A 16,315-nucleotide genomic window follows, 5' to 3' on the forward strand; every position below is an offset into this window, starting at 1 on the left:
GCCCGATCTGACTGGACCAGGGCTGGGAGCTGAGCTAGCTGTCGCCGGGAGCGAGAAGTGGACGGTGGGAGTGGGCCGGCTGCGTAGTGAGTCGGGGAAGCTGGCGGTGCCACAGCTCTGGGCCCGGTGGGGGGCACCCTTTCCGCCTTGGACGCGGAGCACTGAGGCACGTGGTCTTGCGCAGAGGAACCAGGAAGTGACAAGACCGTGGGCAGCCCGGTTCTTGGGGACGTTTTGTCTCTGGTTTAACTGCGAGGGCTGGCTGGCTTTATATGGGGATTTCACGCAATAATGCATTTTTCTCTCCACTAATGCAAAATCCCCCCAGTTCCTGAAGCTCACGTAATGGGGTAAAAAGTTCCCGTGTGAATGCCCTCTTTTCACTTACCAAAGAGAATCCAGCGATTACAAGGTTTTACTGCTTCAAGTCCAAGGAGAAAGAGAGAGCTTTGTCCTCAGCTGATCCCAGACGAGTCCTGGCTCCACGGTGACTGGGCCGGCCTGGGTCCCCTGTCCTCCCCTGAACCAATCACAGGGCCAGGAGGATACACTGCAAGGCTGGGCCTGGGCTCTGAGGCTCACTTAGCTCTTGGACTCAAGGACGTTTCAGGGCTCTTCCCAGAAGAAGGGAAAATGGATGATGGGCCGCTAACCCCACAGGGGCCATGGCAGGTGCCTTGCAACCAAGAGCCTTGACCAAGGCATCACACCTGTCTTGAATGAAGTGACTTGCGTGCTTCTTCCAAGAAAAACCATGGTCCTCCTCCATTTCCAGCCTGATAGGCTCGCCCAGGGGTGTCCTGTCAAGCACGGGCCTCCCCCGCGTTGCTCACAGACATGACCGTGCGGCGTCTGCACGTCTCTCCATGCCCCGCGGCCCACGAAGCAGTCCGACATGATAAGCGGGGGGAATGTGCCTTCTTTTAAAAACTGTGTTCGTGGAGACCGCCTCCCACGTGGCAGGGCAGCCCCGAGTCTGAGGCCGGCGGGTGGGTGCGGCACATCATTACAGGGACCCCCGGAAACCATCACCCCCCGCTCCATCCTCGTCATCCTCGGGCTCAGGGGCTCTGAAGCCTCTAAGATGAACCTTCGACATCTTCAGTCTCCATGGACTTAGTTGCTTGGGTCAAAAACCAGGGGAAACGTGTCGCTGTCATTCATTGATTTACTTTGGGGTCAAGGAGCTCCAATCACAGGCCTCGGTTAGCGATAAGGAAACACCAGTAAACATTAGAATTGCTACCGAATCTTCTCCCGAAGTATTTAAGGACAGAGGTACTTCCTGCTGGCTCCCGGGGGGTTAGATACGGCTCTCGCTTGGACCTCGGGTAGCAAAGGGCGATGGGACCTGATTGGAGGCGTTCCAAGCTCTTCTTGAAAGAAGTGTGGGTGAGGGCTGGCTGGAAGCCCCTGCTCTGACGGACAGTCCATGCCGGCCGACAGATGGACGGAACTGCCGCCCGAGGGTGGGGGCACGGGTGGGAGAGGATTAGTGTTCTCAGGGAAGGCAGGGGCTGCAAGCAGTGGGAACATCGGAAACGAGACCCTGGCTCCAGAGGAAGCTTCTCGGCGTGGGAATTCCTGAGCCCAGATGGTGGGAAAATCCTCGGAGAACGCTGGGGTGTCGGTCTCCGCGGCGGGCAGCAGCTGCGGGCCTGGAGCTGGAGCCAGGAGCAGGTGGGACCACCTGGGGCCCGACCACATGTTCCCAGCCTCGGCAGGGGGGCCCAGACCTCTCTCCCGCTTCGGTCTTGGGGACCGTGGAAGACAATGGAAAGGGAGCCTTTACAGGAAGGATTAGGGAGATGGGCTGTCAGCCCAGAAGCCTCCGGAGGCTCAGGGTGAGTTACCGAAGAGGCCCCGGACAGCTGGCTGGCCCCGCTTCCCGGCACGCTGCAACTGAATCAGCCTCTGACGTCACACTTTCTGCACCTGCAGGGTCGTGGGGCCGATACCCGGTAATGCGGACTCCATCTGTCTAGGGTTTGTAATTGTTCTGACAGGGCACGGATGGGACCTTCTCTTCAAATTAGCTACGAAAGAGCAAATTAAGAGTGTAGCGCCGATTGCAGGGGCCGCGCCTCGCCCCCCGACAGGGGCCAACTGCACGACCCCACGGAGCATCTGTTAGGAGGCCCTGAAGCAACGCGGTCGTTCCCATGAGCCTTCTCCTGGCCCCCCAGAACTCTGCAGGGGAGCAGGGGACACGCTCCGGGTGTCTGTGTGCCTGACGTCCTATGTTAGGGCACGCGCAGCAGCCCTCGGGGCCGCTAATCGCACGGGTTCCCTCTGTGATGCGCGCGGAGGATACCCTCGCCCACGACAAAGCAAGGGAGAACGCAGGGCTCGCCTCTGGGGGGCGGCGGCCCAGCCCCCAGCCCTGCCGCCTGCTGCCCTGGCTGGCGCCTTCGTTCCTCTGAGCCTCCATTTTGGCACCTGTAACACAGGGGCGATGATAGTGCCCACGGCCTTCTGCCGGCGCCCCGCCCCAGTGTGCCCGGGAGGGTGAGTGACGCCGGGAGGCGGGTCCCCGGCCCCAGCAAGCCTCCCGAGGGGTCACGGAAGACCCCAGGCAAGCAGCACCCAGCCCGTGACTCCTGAAGCCCTGACCCCGCGGGAGCTGGAAGGCAACAGGTGTTCACTGTGGTGCGCAACGGAAGGCCGCGAAGGACAGCATCGGCCCGCGGGGCCTTTCTGAGGGTGAAACGAGCGGATGCAGAGAAGGCGCTGGGTCCAGGCTCGCACCCAGTAAGCACTCGTGGACGGCGCGGGGGGGCAGGCGTGAGGCGGCGTGTGCGCTGACCCGTGAAAGGAAAGTACCCGCAACATAAGTGAAAGGCTGCCCGCCACGCGGGTCACATGCAGGCAGCCCAGGTCTCTTTGCATTTCGGGTAAACAGCAAACACGACTTTGGTCTAAGTACGTCCCATGCGACAGTCCAGACACACACGCTGGAAAATTACTCGTTTATCTGGAAACCAAACGTCACTGCACGTCTGTGTTTCATCTGGGAACCCTAGGGAAACAGGATTCCGCTCCTCAAGTTCCAACGGCCCGTCCTTTATTCCCTCATTGGGAGGAAAAAAACCAATTACACTTATTTTAGCAATTCCCAGACCGGCGACACCACGGAGGGGCCGTCGTCCCCGTCCATGCCGCTGAAGGGCGCGCGGACGGGAGCCTCGTGTGAACGGTTTGTCGGAATGACTGAAGGACTTGAAGTTGTCTCCGGAGCCTTAGAGAGTGGCAGGAGCCATGGAGGACAAGACAGGACTGGGGCTTCCTCTACGGGCCTTGGAGCAATTGTAGTGGTGGTGGGGGAGGTGACAATGAGAGTCTTCCTTTAGAAAGAGCACCTGGGTCCCCCCTGGGGATGTGAGGGGGGCAGACAGGGCCCAGGAGACCCTGCGGCCCCAGAACAGCAGCCCGGCCTGGCAGAGGTGACGGAGGCTGGAGTGACGGCTGCCCATGGGGCCCCCAGCGCCGCCCATGTGCTCGCAGGCAAACCTCTGCTCGGGAGAGATTTATGGCCGGTGACGCCTCCCTCCAGTTCTCTCCTTCGCGGGGGGAGCTTGGCCGCCGAACCCGGGTGCACATGGAATGCAGCTTCTCTCCCAGAAAGCTCTGAAGACTTTGGCTGAGCTGCCGGGCAGCACCCCGAGTTCCTTTGGCACGGACAGTGTCATGGAACAGCCGTAATGACAGCAGGCTGTTATCTGATAAGGTGTCTGGGCAGCCCTGCAGGTGGCTTGCAACCCTGTCCTGTGGCACCCTGTCATCTGGGCCTGATCACACCCCGGCACATGGGTGGGTCATGCAGAAAAAATGAGAAAGAAGCCGTTTGGGGAGCGTCATAGGGGGTGGCAGCTGTACCTGGGCCAGGTGTGTGCCCCCCAGACGCCTGGGCGTTTGCTGGAGTCACAGCTCTGGGCGACGAAGGTCATCTCGCACCGAGCGCTGTCGGGCCGGGGTTGGACCTTAGCGGCTGTGTCACGAGCACTCACTGCACTGTTGTGGGGACTGTCCTGAGCTCCAACCCGCAGCAGAGGTCGACGGAGGGGAGGAGAGGCGTTCAGCAGGAAGGGGCGGAGGCCGGACTTGAACTGCGGACCTGTGAGCTCACAGTCTGAGCCTTGTCGCCGTCGCTTTGGACCAAGGAGCCCAGCCAGGCGCCATGGCTTTCTGAGCGGCGTCACTGTGTGCGGTGGGCCAGGGCGTCGTGGGACATTTGGCAGCCCCCCGTGGGGACAGCCAAGGACATCTCTGGACTTTGCCAGATGTGCTTTGGGGTACAAAATCAACCCGGGGCAATCCAAAGCCACTACTGTAGGGAGAGGCGAAGATGCCACCAAATGCCACCACCCTTGCTCCACCCCAGCCCCAGCCCCCACCTGTCACTGGCTGAGCTGCCGCACTCGCCGCCTCAGTCACCTGGCTGAGGTCGCGCGTATCAGATTTTTCACTGTGAAGTTCCCCTTTGTTTTCCTCCTCCCTGCCCAGCCTGTCCCCTTGGGAAGGGCACCCAGTGCAGCCGCCCTTCGGGGCGGGGCCGTGCTCTGTCCCCTAGAGGCCAGAGGACGGCAAACCATGTGGAATTCTTCGTGGGAGAGACGTCTCTTCTCCCGCATTTATTTATTTACTCCATCAGCATAGTCTCAGGGATGTTTCCTTTTAGTTTGGGTTACATCCCAATACTATGCCTATTACTCAGCTCTCAGACTGTCCTGGCTTTGGCCATCGGGCGTCTTCAGCTGGCTCCGGTTTTGCTGCTTTGGCACAACCCCATCATAGTGGCTGATGGTGATGGTGACGATGGTGATGAAGCATTTCCTTCCTTTATGGCACTCATAGGAGATGCGCCATGTTCTCGCCTATTCCTGTCCGGATAAGCTGCTTGTCCAAGGAGCCCTGGTGCCTTCCAGCGGAGAACGTACTAGAAGCCAGGCCTAGGTTCTAGCTGTGCTCCTTGCTCTGCTGTCAGCTGACAGAGGAAGAAGGATGTGTCTCTTCTCACCTGTACACGTCGCTGCGGATATTTGCTACGTAATCACCTGTACCGGCAGGAACTGCAGCAGGAGTTCCTGTCTCCGACTGTAACCCGCCATCTCCTGGATGAGCTCGGCCTCTGCTCCTCGCGTGTCCCGCACGAGCTCCTGCCGCCCGGGGAGCGCCGGCCCCCCCCTCTGTAAGGCCTGGAGCTTACAGACGGTCAGTCAGCACTAACCGCCCAGGGACACCAGGCTGAGATGAGCCGGAGGGACCTTTCCTGCCCTGGGGACCTGTGCAGACCACCGCACGGCCCGAGGGAGGCCCCTGGCCCCGGTGCCCTTCAGCTGGCGGAATAGGCGCATGGCCGCAAACTTCGGTGATGCGGAGAATAAGGGACAGGGCTATTTCTTGCCCCTTTGAGTTGTGGCCTGAGACTCTCACTGGCTACTCAGGTCCTCAGAGCAGAAGGGTAATTTTGCGTTGTGTGGCCCATGGGCAGCCACTGCCTGACTTACTGATGGCGGCCATTTGTGGCAGTTTGCCTCCACATCCCCTCCCCTGGGACTGATGAAGACATCAGGTCTCAGAGGCTGGCCCCAGGTCCTGCCGGCTGGGACTTGGACACTGGGTGGACCAGGCCTGAGCTCACCTGCTCCCAGGTGGCAACTGCTATGGGGCCTCCACTCCGTTCTGTCTGCCCAGGGCAGAGACTGCGGGGACCTGGGTGCTGTCCCAGGTGCGACTCACAGCTGCTCCCCTCTGCCTGCCAAGCTCCTTCCCAGCCTGTCCCCTGTCCAGTTCCACTTCTGTCTCGGCCTAGACATCCCCCCTTGGGCCTTTTGTTTTGCTTTTTAAATGAGTGGAATTAAAAAAATTAAAATGCAAAATCAGATCTAGGCCTTTTGTGATGAAAACCATTTCCCCCTCAATTAGGTATAATTACACAAAGGCACTGTATTTCCTGACAAGGCCCAGGTTGGCCGAAAATGGTCTGGTGTTTGGCTTCTGCGACTCCCTCCCAGTCAGCCCACCATGGGCCTGAGGTTCCTGCGGGAGGCGGGGCCCCTGGAGTCTGGGCGGTGGGCCTCCGGACCACCCTGCCTAGCCCCTGTGTGCTCACCTATCTGCGGCTGTTCGGCCCCTCTCAGGGGCCGGTCACCCCGAGAGCTGAGACACCCCCAGCAATCCTTGTGCCTCAGAGGACTTGAATGAAGCAGGGGAGAGAACCCCAGCAGGTGCGAGGCCACGGGCTTCCAAGCCCCGGCACCCAGCTCTGTGGCCCCTGGCCGGACGGCCCCGGGCGGCGCGCCCGCTGGAGCCTCACTGCCCCCGTCTGGAACATGTGTGGGACCGCACTGCCTCTGCCCGGGGCCGATGTGAGCGTTCTCGGGGTAATGAGCATGCCCTGGGCATGGCAAGAGCTCAGGAAGTAACTATTTTTAATGTCACCAGTGTTATTATTAATCACAGCCACGTGGGGAAGAAGGAAGAAGGCCTCTGGGACCCCCATTGTCACAGGTTTATCTCCCGGCAGCAGGGCCTCGGGGGCGGCTCCAAGCCAACCTCAGGGACACTTGCCAAGTGGCTCCTGGGATCCAGGAAGGCAGAGGGGAAACGCGGCCTCGGGCTTTCTGACCTCTGCCGGCCGCCCCCACCCCACGTGGCTGCCGTGGAAGTTGGGGTGGGCAGCGGGCGGCTGTGGGGTCCCGGTCACGCTTCCTCTGCCCGGCTGCCCATTGTCTCCGGGACGGATGCAGCTCTCCCTCTCTCCACCTCTGTCTCCCCTCTGCCTCCCGCTGCCTCACCTGCTCACAGGGAGCAGGGCCCACCCTCCCAGAAACCCAAGGCGGGAAGGCCAGCAGGGTGAACCAGGAGGGGGGTGACCTGCCGGGAAAACCAGGGAGCCTGGTGTGGGGGTACCGACATGACACAGCCTTCTGGGCGCTCCCCCACGGCCACATCCTGGACATGGCCGGCCCTCCGAGGGAGAGAAGGAAGCGGTAACTGAGCCTGGCCGCGCCCAGCCTGCGTTCACACACGCCTGCCCCGCACATCCTTGTCCACCCCCCACCACCGTGCCCTCCTGTCCCGAGAGGAGGCAGGGTGGTCACATGGGACATGGTCGCCATCAAACCTCACCGAGTTTGAATCTTGGCAGCCATGTGGCCTTGGCCCGTTCCTGGGGGACAACCTGGGACCTGTAACGGTCTGGCATGACCTCCAAGGATAAGGCCAGACAGGGGTTCGGAGACACCCCGGCCACAGCGATGCTCTAAAGCGGTAGCTACTCCATCCTTGTTGTAGGAACCAGACAGAGGCCCAGGGCGTCTGTGGACAGAGAAGGCCTCAGCCCGAGGGGTGCTCACTCAGCGCTCGCAGGGGAGCCCTGGGCTCGGGGATGAGAACACGGCAGAGCTCCGGGCTCTGGGCTCCAGACGCAGGAAGCTGGTAAACATGGGCGGGCTCGTTGGCAGTCTCCCCTGGCCTTTACGGGCCCCTGTTCGCGTGTGCCGGTGCCGCTTTGTGTCCACTCTTGTGCAGGTGGGCCCGCCTGCCCCTTTCCTGTCCACAGGCAGGTCCCTGCGCGTACACAGAGGAAGAAGGGCTGCGCCGGCCTGCGTGACGGGTTCATCGTGACAACCCCCAGCTCAGCCTTCAGCAGCAGCTCATACGGCTGAGGAAGGAAGGATGGGAGGAAGGAAGGAGGGAAGGAAGGAAGGAAGGAAGGAAGGAAGGAAGGAAGGAAGAAAGGGAGGAACGAGGGAGGTCACATGTCAGGGCCACTCTGCCCTTCCCTGTAGGGTGTGGGCCTCTGGGAAACAGAAGAAATGCGTTCATCTGGTGAGCTTTGGTTGAGGGGACAGGAAGTGCCTGGAAGGGCACCTGGGAGGCTAGAGTGGGCAAATGGGGGTGCGGGTGGGGGTGAGATGAGCGGGGAAGGAAGTCCTGGCAAAGTTTGGGTGTTTCCTGAGTGGAATGGGATGTTCCCACTGGAGCCATGCACATCTGGGCACACGCAGGGGGTCCCCTTGGAGTCCGCGAGTCACGTGCATCTTTATGTCCCTCAGCCAGAGTGTCGGGGCAGCAGGACTTTCATTCCAACGGTGGGTCCCGCACAGGGGTGTCTCCACCCTGCCTCCAGCCGAAAGGAACAAAATCTTGGACTCTCCGCTTGGCAGCCGAAAGGTACACGCAGGTGCACTTTGTCACGGAGACAGATTCAGCAGGCGGCCGTTTCTCACAGGGCGAGTATCACTGGAACGAAGACAGCAGCCTCCAGTTAAATAAACAATCGGGCAGATTCCAGGGCGTGCTGGGTCCGGAGCGCCGCCCGGCCGAGAGGGTCCGCCCCGAGCCCGGGGGCGGGGGGCTGGTCCAGAAGGGGTGAGAGATGTCCTCTCTCCCGCCCTCGTCGGAGCTGCTCGGGGAAGTTTTAAGGTTCAAACTCTTTCTTTAGCATTATAAAGTAATGTCTGTTTATGTCCTGCAAAAACAAACGAGTTATGCAGAAGGAGATGCCGTGGAGAAAACAAACGTGTTTCTGGCTCCTTCACCCTGGCGCCACTGCTCCTGGAAGTGTCCCACGCGTAGTCACACACGTGTATGTACATCTCGTTTGGTGACAACCCCGTGGGTCATCTTGCGGGCTGGGCTGCCTGGCTTCTCCGTGGGGCACCTTTGCGTTCGCGCCGTGAGGGGCAGGGCCGTCTGCCCCCAGGGAAGAGCTGTGGCAAGTGAAGGAGCCCAATCAGGCTCCTCGCTAACAGGGGGACACCGTCCATTCCTTTTAGGGTCCCGTGGAGCCCATGTGGGGGTGGCGGTGACAGCCCTCCCACTGAACGTCCTTCATCTGAGACACATGGTCACTGGGGAGGGCAAATTCCTAGAAGTGCCATCCCGCGTCAAAGGGGACGTGTCATTAGCGCTGCCAGAGGTTGAATTGCTGACCCTTCCCAGGGGAGAGAGGGTCCTTGACTCTTGGCACGGTTTTGGTTTTCTCCCCGAAGTCTCGCACATGCTTTCCGCCCAGCCCTCTGAGGCCCTGCGGGCGCAGCACGTGCGGAAGACAGAAGCATCTGGAGCTGATGGGGCCACAGCGGCGCCTCGGGGGGCCGCATCTGCTGAGTGGGCCGCTGGCAGTGGTGGCTTTCAGGACAGACCTGAACCCCGCAGGCCGAGAGCACCTGGAACAAGCCAGCGTGTGGCACCCCGCTGGCCCTGAGTCCCAGGCTCCCTGGGGGCTGCAGCGAGCTGAGGGGCACGTGTCTGCTTCCTCCGGGAGAGGCCCCGGGGTCCAAGGTAAAAAGTCATCCAAACGGCACACACCTCCCCGTGCTCACGGGGCGAGCAGTTCTGAGGGCTTGTCGTCCCAGGAAAGAGAAGGGATGTGAGTTGCCATCTTGGGATGAGAGTGGACTGGGCGCTGGAGGCCTGGTGGTCATGACCCCCGGCATTCCTCCACCTTTGCTGAGGGGTGCTGGGGCAGCCCCCCCCCCCCAGTTCACTTCCCTTTGAAGGGGAAGAGGGATGAGGTGGTCTGTTCAATTACAGAGAGGCCAACGGGGCCCAGAGAGGCCCAGTGACTTGCCCAAGGTCACACAGCTTGTTGCTGTCCCAGAGGGAGCCTCACCACTTCTGCTTCCGGCTTTGAGCACAGAGCTTGTTTGTTTCTTTGTACACGAAGCCCTGCTGTGGCTTCAGACCCAGACAGCCCGGTGCGAGCCCTCCCCTGCCGATTGCTGACTTTGGGTGAGTCACTTCAGCTGTGGGTGCCCGTGGCGTTCGAAGACGGGGGATGATGACAGGATTGGCTACTCCTGGCGCCCATGAAAGGGGAGCTGCTGCCCGTGCGGCTGTGGCCGGGGGCTCGCAGCGGCGGGGGCACTGAGCGCGGTCAGCCCTGTGCATGCTGCTGCCGGCCGACATACAGGTGGCAGGAGACCCAACATCCACAGACCCTGGAGCTGTAGGTAAAGCCAGGCCCCAACCCCAACAATGCGTGCGTGGCAAAGGCCCCATCTTGTAACTCATCCACCGCGTCTGACCTTTGGATTCAAAGAATAATTAACGGGGCACTTTGCGTGGTGCTATGAGTGTTGGGCTTTTAATTAATACACCGAACCTCATGTATTTAGCTGGACCACTCTGCCCAGTCCATCCAATTACGCAACTTGATGGCGTTTTCCATTACACAGTGGCTTTGCTAAATGGGCGGCCATGTGACAGACAGGCAGCCCCGCGCCAGTATTGATTAGAGGACAGAGTTTCCTGCCAAGCGGGGGCGACGCTCGGGGCTGTGGATCTCGCGCTGGGCCCGGCCGCCCCGCAGCCTCCGGGTCGGGGACGGAATTGTGTTTGGATGAAGTGTTCCGGCCATCGGCCCTCCTTCCCAGCTTCCCCAGTGTTCTGCCTTTTGTTCAACTGAATTGCTTTTCCGCAGCCAGCCCTCCCCTGTAAGTGCAATCAGGGCCTCCTCCTGCTTTAATAGCGGAAATGGAGGCAGGTGTTTGTCACCTTCCCGGGTTGCGTTCGGGTTCCAGAATGACGCAGAGCCTTGAGCCTGCCAGGCAGCCTTGGGGCGATGAGGCAGAGGAGGACGCTGAGCCTCCTTCCGGCCTCGCAGTGAAGGATGGGCCGGGGCCCGTCCCGCCAGCTCCCCCCTGCCTTGTGCGGCCCGGAGGGTGAGGCGGCCTCAGCCCGCAGTCCCGGGAACGTGTTTCAAAGGCTGGGCTTGTCATTCAAAAGCAGAAACCCTCCCAACTCCGTGGTTTCTGCCACTCCTCAGAGCTGGATCGGTCTGTCTCCCTAAAGAGGGGAAAAGACAGGGGAAGGAGGGAAAGGTGGAGCTATGGCCGGGCTGTTTCCTTCCACATGCAAGCCGGGCCCTTCACATCCACCATCAGCAGTCCTGACAGCCTAGGAAGGGTGTGAGTTAAATTCTTTACTTCTAATTTTTAGATCATTTCAGCCTCACCCAAGAGTTGCAAAAACAGTGGCCTGCAGACCCCTCCCGCAGGCTCCCCTTGCGTTCACATGGAAATATGCGTTTCTAATCGGCAGTCTGTCAAAGAGGAAGCTGGGGTCCGCGAGGCTAAGACACCTGCATAAGGTCACAGAGCAGCGGTGGGATCCGAACCTGGATCTGGGGGTAGCTCCGCCTGCGGCTCCCCTGGCTGCCTGCAAGCGTGGACGACTGTCTACCAAAGGGCCTCGAAAGATGGAGCAGCTGCGCCCAGGCAGCCACAGAGTTCTCTGCACAAGGAGACCTCCGAGGCCGAAGAGCGGAAACGAAGCCCGAAGTTCACTCATGTCCGAGATGGACTTGGCTTTGCAAAGGGACAGAGGAGACCTGGATCCTTAGGGGTCCACGGGAAAACCAAGTGTCGCGGGCCCCTCCCTTGGTTAGCCTTCACTGGTCTCTTTCCCTGGACCCCAGACGCGGCCCAGTCGGCAGCCGGCCCACCTCGCAGGGGCCGGGGAACACCCAGTGCATTTGACTGGGCTTGTGCTGACATTTCCGTTGGCGACCTGATGCCTCAATTAGCAACAATTAACCCTCAGAATAAATGAACCTGCGAAAAAGAGGAAGTTTCGCTTTTGCCAAGTTCAACAGACACCCTTCCCACAAACACCATCCTGATTTCCCGGATGCTCCCAGGAGGAAAGGAGCCGTTGGTGGCCGACATAAACAGACAGACAGATAAAGAATAAACCCCATGTATTAACGACACTCTGGTGCCAGGCTGGGCGCTAAATGCTCCACATGGACGCCGCTCTCTGCATCCCCTCCAGCACCGGCTGAACTAAGCATGGGTATAGCCTAAGGAAACAGCTCCTTAATTCTGAAATAACTGTGGGCTCAATAATTGCGGAGGTTAGTCCAGAGAGGTCCCAGGTACCCCTGACCCAGCTCCCACCAAAGCGCGGCCCGTTATGTGGCCTTAGTGCAGGATCCAAGTAGGACGTTTGAACTGGTTCCAACTGCGGGCTTGATTCAGGTAACACTGGTTTGGCAGCACTGCCCGTGCGCATGTGTGCACGTGTGTGTGTGTCCTTTGAAACGACGTCACAGCTGGCGCGCAGCGGGTGGTAAAAATGTCTTCTTGCTGAGTTATCTCTGGCGGGGATGCACCAAGCAAGGGCAGAGTTCGAAAACAGAAGTACGTTACAGAGGGCGGTCCGTGTCTGCGGGCACTGAGGTGACCGGACAGGTGGGGACTCGCTACGCAGAGACTGCGTGATGCCTGTCTGAGGTCTGGTCATGTGGCCTCATCCGGAAACCCACCTGCCCACCCCCCCGGGGGCCTCACACACTCCAGAGAGGGGGTGGCTCTTCTCCTCCCAGGGTTTGGAATTCATAACAAATTGCAAAGCCGCTGCACTCCGGGGACTTGTCTTTGTTCTGGGAGCCGCTCGGAATTTAAAAGGTCACTGAGCTATAATAAATAAAGGGAAAAGTGCCTGTTTTGTGCTTGAGAGATAAGGAGAGGTGGGTGGGCCCTGTGTTAGCAGCTTCGAGGGGGAGTTTGAAGCCATCTCCAGGCTCCCCCGCCCCCCGGGTGGTGGAGGGGGTGAAAACTGACTGCAAGTTAAATTAAAAATAAAATCAATGGCATTTAGGTGGTTGTGAATTAGGGGTTATTTGCTGAGGCTGAAGGGGATGAAGGTTAAAGCCTAGAGATGATCGATGGGTAATTAATGCCGAGCTGGAGGGTGTGGATTAGCGCCCAGCAGTCTGGGGGCGGCATAGGGAGGGACAAGGTAGCCCTCCCATGTCAGAAGTATGTGGGGTACATCCACACGTGTCAGACCCCAAGAAGCGAGGCTGAGATGCATCAGGGAAGCCATGTTCGAGGTCACCTGCCCCTCGGAGACAGATGCCAGCCTTTGCTCCTCCTCCTCCCGTCCCTGGGGTCACCCCCTGCCCCCACCAGGGAGGAAGTGAGAACCACGCCTGCTTCAGACCTCAGCAGGCAAAGACAGAGGCGCCCCCCGAGGCCGCCTCCACGCCAATCCATCCTGGGGCCATAATAACTACAATTTTCTGATTTGAGGGCAAAGCCAAATAGCCCAGAGGAGTAATTCAGGCCACACACGGCCCTCTTTCTGAGAAGGCGCACAAATGGGTTTTTCTTTCGTAAGCCCAGTTTTATGCTTACCATCGACCCCTCCATCCCTCCTGGGTTCTCCGTCTTCCCTTCTGCCTGAGGCGCAAGTCGTGGAGGCTCGGAAAGTGTCCCGCTTCCCGTCTCTTGGTCCACTGTGCGCTGAGGATGTGCTGAAAAGTCAGCAGCCCCCCACTGGTCACTAACCTCTTGGGGTCTCAGTTTCCCCCTCATCACCGCGGATGAGCTGAAGGCTGCAGAAACTCCGCAGAAACGTCACCAGCCTGGCTCTGCCTTGGGGTGACTGACGCAGAATCTCCAGTGGACGCCTCTCTGGGCCCCACGTCTGCTCTTGACCAAAGTGGACTTTAAAGTGTGACCCGCAGCTCCAAATTCCCAGGGGCTCCCACCTCGCTCTGAGCGAAACTGGAGCTGAGACTGAGGCCACATGGTTCTCCCTCCTTGCCGCTGCCTGTGCACCTGGCTTCTCCCGGTCGGCTGCTCTCCACGTGGTTCCCACCCCAGGGCCTTTGCCCATGCCGTGTCTCTGCCTGGTGTGCTTGGAGCTGCCCACGGCCAGCCCCACAGTGTTCCCCCTCCTCAGCTCCGCTGTCACGGCCCCAGGTCATGCCGTCTGAAACAGTCCCCTTCCTAGAGCATCACCTGACTTGTGTGTCTCCACAGCCCTTGACGTGGCCTGGAATTTTCCGTCTTTTGTTGGTTCTCCGCTTTTGATGTCCCGGCCCCAGCGGGACCTGCTCTTGAATCCCAGCCCCTTGGCTGGCATGTAGTAGGTGTTTAAGTACATTGGCTGAGTGTGTGAATGGACGTGTCCTGTGATCAGACGCATTTTGGAGGCACCCGAGTAGAACCAGATGCTCACGAAAGGCCTTTCCAGCTGCGACATTTTACGAGCCTGGTTCCTCTCTCTCAGGCTCCTCATTTTACACAGGAGGAAGCAGGGGCCCCGGCGGGGCTGAGCGCGCTGCCCCCTCTCTGCTCCGGAGACACCCCCAGACGGCTTTGGATTTGAAAAGAGGTAGCTGGTGCCGCATGTCCTCTGAGTCCAGCCAAGGGCCCTGGGGGGCAGACGGGACCTCTGGGAGCTCGGTGAGAGTTGTTGGTTCCCCAGGCAGAAGAGGTCAGAGGCAGAGCAGTTAATTGGAGATTGTGTAAGTCGGCTGGTGCCTCCCAGGCTCTTACACGTGCCCCCGTGATCCGTCATCAGGAGCTGCCCATCAGCTCATCCCTGCACACTGAGAACATTCTAGAATCACGTCTTCCCTTTGTTGGGGGGGGAGGCTGCTCTCAGGAGACTGAACCCCACCTCCCCTCCTCCAGGGTGGTGTTCCGGGGTCCCACCGGGCCCCCAGTTTAGGACTCTGAGCACTGGTGGTGTTTCCCTCCAGGCAGAGCCAGGCCTACTCTGTCTTCATGCACAGCACCCACTGGAGGTGGGCTGTGGGGGTTCTGGGGGTCCCACCCCTCTCCTGACCCTTCCCCCAACCCACTGCCCAGTGTCAGGGCCAGAGCTGGGCTCCTTCCCTCCCCTGCCATCTGCCGCTGGCAGCCCCCGTCCCACCGGAGAGAGAGAAATGCTGGCCACAGAGGCTGCCACTTCGATTCCTGTGCTTCTGTGTGTGTGTGCCGCAAACCCTCCCTTTGTTTAGCTGCAGAGACCACCGGCCAGGTGCTCCCACTTCGGGTCTGGGAACACTGTCATCTTCCCGCCAGTCACACACTTGTCCCCTCCCCCTAAGTGGGGGCAGGCTCACGTCACAGGGTGGCCGGGGCAGAGCGCCCCCCACCACCACCGAGGCCCTGCCTCCGTGAGCACAGAGTGCTGCCCCTTCCGCCACCCCCACCCCCACCCCCGCCCACAGGACAGGACCCAGGGCACCCTTTGTCCAGCTCTCCCGCTGAAGTGAATCAGGGCGCACAGGGTGCCCAGCTCCGGGCGGAAGCATGCTGGCCGCCCATTAGTTGTTATGGAAACTCGTTACCCCAGGAGGTCATTCAGTGGAACACATAAACTATTTCCCAAAGGTCTGAGCGAAATCCGCAGTCCGCCGGTACCAGCCATAATGGCACTGTTAGGAGAGAGGCGGCAGGCTGTCCTCACGGCCCGGACCTGGCCGGCCTTCCGGCCAATGGGGACCTGCTCACCCACACGTTCCCACAGCACGAGGCCAGGTCCCCCCAAAGGCCTTGGGAGTCCTCATGAGTCGGGGGGGCCAGTCTGCTTCTCTCAGAAGTTACTCCGTAGGGACAGAGATGTCAGGGGTCATGTGCCCCTGGGCTTGCTGAGCACATTCCTGCTACCAAGCTGGGCACAGGGAAACATCCCCTGTAATGACCGGTGGTAAGCCGTGACCGTCACGGTTGCTGTGTGCTAATCATATTACATCATCGAGCCTTCGCTGCCATTATTGCATCGTGTTATTTAATTATGTTATCAAAGGTCAATTGTCATTAACCTTAATGATCAACAGTCACAGAGGGGCCCTCACGTGCCAGGCTACTGGCGTGTAAGAGCATGGTTCTCATCGCAGCCCTGTGGGGCAGGCGCGGTTATCACGCACACGGACAGACGGGAGGGCTGTTGTGCCTCCTCACTCCCCTTCCCTCCATGTCGCACGTGACTGGGGACCCGGGGCCCAGCAGGACTGTGAAGTCTCCCCAAGCACCAACTCTCTCTCTCTCACTCCCACCCAGTACTCATTCCACAAGTCCTAGCTGAGTTCCTACTGTGTGCCACACATTGTTCTAGACAGCGGGCAGCGGGGCGCATGCCACGCCCGGACTGTTTTCTGCTTGGCTCTGTCCCACTCCCGTGCCGGACCATGATGTGTCATTTCTCCCAAGAAGCCTTTTCTGAACTTGCCAGCGGGAGTCGGGGGTCTCCATGATGCCCCCATACATCCTGTGCCTCCTCCGCCCCAACACTGACAGGTCCTGCCATGGCTTGTCTTGCATGTGTCTCTCCCTCCAGAGCTGAGCCTCTAGCTTCGTCTTTGTGTTTCTAGGGTTAGGCCCCAAAGAGACAGCCAGTAGGTACTTGTTGGATTTTATCACTTGGAAAGAAGCCCCAGGAGCGCTGGGTCTCTGTTGCTCACCACCATGTCCTCTAGAACAGGGCCTGGGGGGTGGGAAATACATGCAGGAAGGATGGGTAGAGGGATGGATAGATTTGTGGATAGGTGGATGGGTAAGTGAAT

Source organism: Furipterus horrens, unplaced genomic scaffold, assembly GCF_987537825.1.
Source record: "Furipterus horrens unplaced genomic scaffold, mFurHor1.1.pri manual_scaffold_8, whole genome shotgun sequence".
NCBI classification, from domain to species: Eukaryota; Metazoa; Chordata; class Mammalia; order Chiroptera; family Furipteridae; genus Furipterus; species Furipterus horrens.